Consider the following 6,000-nt stretch of genomic DNA (forward strand, 5'->3'; position numbering starts at 1 on the left):
ATCGAATCCAGGGAATGGCACATTCCATTGTACGGGTAGAGGGGGCACTTGAAAGATACCACACATCTCTCCCCCCCTTTTTTTTCCTTCAAATACATAAGGGCATGTAAGATGTCTTAAGGATAAGGTAAGGATGTACATTTTACAATAATGGGATGAGAATGCGAACACTCAGAACAGTTTAAAACCTACTAGATGATAATTACATTTACCATGCATGAGTAAAAGTAGAACATAATTGTTACGAGTGGCTAGAAAGACAGTTCATTGACTTTTTTTTTTAGTCCAGAATCTCCCATGTAACAGTGACTAGAAGTGGGCCTATGGGTAGGAAGGGATTTCATGCCAAGTGCTCATGTGGTCCAATGGGTAGTACCTGCACTCTACTTTTTCCTGTGAGATATTTTTAAGTGCCTCTACTCATCATGTGGGTCTTGTTATCTAGCGTGCTGTTACTACTCTCCCCCCCCCCCTTAGAGACTACCTTGAATTATCCTTGACCACATAGTAATTGTGCTTTGCCACTCTGTCCAGCTTCTGCCATCTGGTTTTTTTTTTGGCGTTGGTAAACTATTGTTATTACTCGAGGCGTTTCAGAATGTTGATCTTTTGACTAACCTCCCTGAACATTTTATTTTCACTTAATCTCCCACATGAACATGTTATGTTAAGCAGTTTTATAGAGCGCAACAGCTGCCTCAGCTAAGAGGCGTCCCGGCGCTAAGCAACAACAGAGCAGTACGCAAAAAACGATCAAGGCCTACGAGGGCAGAAACAGGAACATCTTGATTGCTTTCCTGAAAAGGAGATAGTCGGACAGGATATAGGGGGATGCCAGCTTCAGAATTTTAAAGGTACAACAGAGTGCCTTAAACTCAATGCGCCTGGCTACCGGTCGCCAGTGAAGGCGACGGATAGCACTGGTCACTGAGCAGGTTCTACGCAGGCCCAGGAGAGATCTGACGGCCGCATTCTGGACTCTCTGTAGCCTCGGTATTTCAGATTTATTCCTAAATACAGCGAGCAGGCATAATCGAGCCGTGACAAAATCGGCCTGAATAATGGTCTGCCTGGTTGTAGCATCAAAAAAGGTCAGAATAGGTTTAAGCCCACGTAGCAGACCAAAAAAAGTGCCTGCCACCCTCTTCGTCTGGATCTGAAAGTTAAGTGAGCTGTCCATCCAAACCCCCAAGTTCTTTACTACCGGCTTGGGGGTAGGTGCCGTGCCCAGACTGGCAGGCCACCACAGGTCACTCCAGTGACTATGGTTCCCTCCCACCAACAACACCTCAGACTTGTTAGTATTCAGTTGTAAACAGTTGGCGGTCATCCACTAGGCAACTGCAGAGAGGTCGCCCTGGAATTTCCTGGCGTCCTGCTCGTGACGGCCACCACCAGCGGAGTGTCGTCGGCATAGGAAAACTGTGTCATAAGACTGGCATGGTGGTCCTGGGTGTATTTTTCCTTTCTTACTCTAGTTTCTTCTCATGTTGCCTCCAAGGCTGCATGTATGGAGGTTCACCCAACCTTTTTCCAGAAACCAGTGCGTGTGGCCTAATGTCTTTTAACAGTTCAAATGGGGATTTTAGCATGGTTTGGTGTGCTTGAGTCTGAATATTTTTGGTTTTCAACACAAGTTCACTGTTGCTAATTGTAATCATTTTGTGGGTTTATTAAAATGTTGGCTTTAGGGTGGTATAATGCCTAACGTTGATGCTGTTTTCTTCCATAAATGAACCCATTTCCATTGAGCTGAAATGTATTTTGTTGTCTGTCACAATTTTTGATGGTTGTAGTGAGAAGCTGGCCTGGTGTAAGAAGTACTCCTATATAGGTGGACACCTTGCATCAGTCCAGGCAACCCTTGTGAGGATTGAAGCGGTGTTAGACAACAGTAGAAAGCTCTCGAAGTGTTAGCTGTGGCGCACAGCCTTCAGGCTTAGTCCAAAAGAAGTGTAAAGCAGCGTGTTTTACCAGAATGCAATCTTATAGTATAGATTAAGTGAAAAAGAACCACACAGTATTTATAAAAAGATGTATTTATTATAGAACACTCTAACATAAACATATCTCCTACCTGGAGATATGCACACAATACTTTAGCAGAGAAACACTAATTGGTACAAAATGCACAATGGACCCTAGGGGAGACCAAACCACGTACTGAAAGTGGTATAAACCATGATTCAGATCAAGACAATGTTAAGAGGACGTAAAAGTGCTGGGGACCCAAGGAGAGTAGATGGCAGCCCCACGGAGAGCGTGTGCAGTGAGGGAACACAGCTGCGTGCTCCGTACAACACAACGTGTAAGTTGAGCTTGTATTTTTAAAGATGCGTTCCAGTGGACCCTGAAGAAACCCTGTTGAAGACAGAAGATTAGAGAGCCACCCTACCCGTGGACACCCTAATACCCACCTTGCCTATACCAGGGAAGCCAGGTGCATACGTGTGAAGTGGTGTCAGAAGCGGCAGTCCAAACCAATGGAGTACTTCAGGAAAGTGCTGCTGCTGAAGGAGAAAAGGGTCAAGTGAAATCCGAAAGTAGATTCTAGGTGAGAGGTACCTGCAAGCAGAGGGGACAGTCTGTCACTCAGGAATACATACAACCGTAATTTTGTATGTACCACTTCTCATGTTCCTTTAAAAAAAAAAAAAGATATATATATATATATATATAAACAAAAGATGGCTAAAGTATGAACATATTTTTTGTACATCAGATGGATAAATCTCAAAAACTACTGTTCTCTTACGTGTTTTTTTTTGTTGTATTTCATAGACCAATTGCATATAGTTTTGGGGAAGTTTTCTGGTTTGCAATTGTCACTGAGGAGTGACCAGGAGACTTGGAAGGCAATTGCCCTCCGATGTCGTGTGTTGCAGGATGGATGACATTGACTGCAGCTGTGAGTACCAGGTGACGCTGAGGAGGACCAGTAGCCATGCACGAGCTGTCCCACAAAGTATGTTGAGTGCTGAGGGGTCAGTGGGTGGACCAATGAGCCTTGGCAAATACAGTCAGCGCAGGGATCGAAGAAGGAGCCATGTTGGGACCAGCAAGGTTCTGGGGACTCACCAAAAGCAGGGTAGTCAGGGCAGTTCGTGAGCAATCCAGGAGCCAAAAGAAACTAGCGTGACCCTCAAGTGGACCCACAGGCCAAAGGCACAGGAGATGCAGAGGATATCAAGCAGCTCACCAAAAGATGCAGGCCACAATGCACATTATATGGTGTGGCTGAAGATTCTGGTCACTGGAGGTGCTCGAGGTTTGGGCTTCTTGGAGCCCGAAGATCTTCTTGGAAGGAAGCCAACAAGCCTTTGCAACTGCAAGTTGACGCGGTGCACAGGAGTTCGATTATTGCAATCCCACGAGGGATACTGGCCTCAAACTTTGTGAGAGAGCTGTGGAAAACCACCACCTGTGTTGCAGAACCTTTCAGAGTCCAAAGGAGCCCAGGGTCAGCAGACCGGTTAACTTAGTTGCACTGCCAGCAAATGTAGCGGAGTGACTTCTTCGCTCAAAGGTAGATTCCTTCAGGTGTCTTTGATGCCCACAGGCCTTGGAAGGGTTCTGTATCGTGCTCAGGTACAGACTATGCAGCAGACTGGAAGGGAGATGAAGTCGAGCCCAAACGAAGTCCTGAGTGCCCAGATGGTAGAAGTGGTGTCTGACCTGAATCTTATCGCACGACGAATCTCGGGACCTGCACCCAGTTAAGCCTTTAAGTACCCTAGGGAAAGGGTTGGGATGTTTAAGGGTGCCCTCCCAGGGGAGGGTGTGGACAGGGGGGAGGTCCCATGTCCTTTGTCCAGGTTCATGCCAGAGCGGAGCCAACGGCTCCCAGGACTGGTTTGGACTGGACTATGCACCGGGACACCAAATGTGCCCCTCATGCAGACTTGGCCCAGCAGCAGGAGGGCAGAAATGTGTCTCTGATCGTCAGCAACCATTTTGTGCTGTCAGGGTCTAGAAGGTTGGCACCGGAAACACAGAGGGCTCTTCCAGTGCTTGGAATCATACCTCCCACACAGTTTACAGTGTTGGGGTATGATTCCAACATGTTTTATACCAAACATGATAGTATTCGTTGCAGCCTTTTTCTAGTTGGCAATAGCGTAATTTCGCAGTGTCACTCTATATGGTATATGGCTGCTTCACTGCCAATCCGGGAGAATGGACTTCGAAGGCTGTAGGGGTGCACTGCTCATGCAGGGGACCCTCTCACTTAGAACCAAGCACCCTGCCTTCAGGATTGCAAAGGCCTGCTATAGGAGTGCCTTATAGGTTTTAAGTGCAGTGACCCTAGATGTAGAAAACATATCTTTAGCAAGTGGTGCTAGCACCAGTTTACTTAGGCTGCAATGGCAGGCCTGTAGTTCCATTTAGAATGGTCTCTCAAGGGTAGCATAATACATGCTTCAGCCCATGGGAGACCCCTGGATTACCGTATGCTCAGGGTACTTTAGTACCATATACGAGGGACTTATAAGTGTACCCCAGCATCCAATCTGGAATGTACCCAAGTACTGAACACAACAATTTAGGGAGAAAGCAGATGGACTGGGGCCCTGATTAGCAGTATCCCAGTGAGACTAGTCAAATACAGCTTCCCCCCCCCCCCCAACGTAAGAAAACGGGACTAACTGTGTCCATTTGAGGCTTCATTTTCTAAGTGGAAATATCTGGAGAGTCCATCTACATAGGCATTATTACTCCCAGGTCTATGTTCCTCTGTATAGTCCAGTGATTCTCAAGTACAGCCCGTGTGCCGCTTGCGGCCCTCTTGACTTTTACACCTGGCCCTCCAGATGAACAGAAGCTCTTGCTGCTGAGACCTAATATTCAGAAAAAAATGTTAAATAAACGGGCAAGCATTTATTAAACTGCAGATAAATGCTTGGCTGTTTATTTAACATGTTTTTAGACCTCCTTACACAATGCCTGACCCACCCAAACCCCCTACTGCCACCCTGCTGGCATCTGTGTGGCCCTCAGTCACACCACAGACCGCACTTTGTGGCCCCCTGGCAAATGTTTGTGAGTACCTAGGTATAGTCCATTCTCTGTAGGAAAGTGGACCACCTCAAAAGTTTGGGGTGCCACCCTTTGTCTGTTTAAACCATAAGATGAGCTTATGGTGTGTCTGAACAATGAAGTGAGTACCAAACAAGTATGGTGTCCGCTTCTTCAGGGCCCAGGCCACAGCAAAGGCCTCCCTCTCAGTAGCTGACCAACGTTTCTGGGGGTCAACCTTCTGCTGATATAAGTTACTGGTTGATCCTGCCCTTCTGCATTAAGTTGTGACAACACAGCCCCTACCCCCAACTCAGATGCATCTGTTAGGACAATGAATGTTTTAGAGTAGTCAGGAATGTACAGAATGGGAGCAGTGCACATGGCCTGCTTAAGGTCATCAAATGCCTTCTGACAACTAACATTGAACTTTCTTGGGCATTTCTTTGTCAGATCATTCAGGGGAGTCACTATCGACCCATCCACAAATCCTCTACTACCCAGTCAGGCCCATGAAAGCTCTGACCTGAGTCTGGGTAGTTGGAGCAATGCATTCCATTATGGTCTGGATTTTGTTCTGAAGTGATTGAACTTGGCCTCGACCTACCAGGTGAAGCAATTATTCAACCTTGCTCTGCCCTATCTGGCACTTGGTGGTCTTGATAGTGAGGCCTGCCTTTTGCAGGACCTCCAGAACATTCATGAGGTGGACCAGATAATCTCCCAGGGAGCGCTAGAGACAGCGATATCATCTAGATATGCTGCACTAAAGGCTTCCAGAACTGTGAGAACTTTATTCACCAACCTCTGGAATGGGGCAGGTGCATTCTTCAAGCCAAAGGACATTACAATAAAGTGATAATTTGACTAGGAGTCAGAGAAAACATTTGCCTGAAGTGATTGAGGACCCTCCTGCAATCAATCTGCTGCTGATCAGTGAGGTTGCCTGCCAAAGCTACTCCATCAACTAATCCCACATCAGGG

This window comes from Triturus cristatus, chromosome 2_1 (genome assembly GCF_964204655.1).
Source record: "Triturus cristatus chromosome 2_1, aTriCri1.1, whole genome shotgun sequence".
In the NCBI taxonomy this organism is placed as follows: Eukaryota; Metazoa; Chordata; class Amphibia; order Caudata; family Salamandridae; genus Triturus; species Triturus cristatus.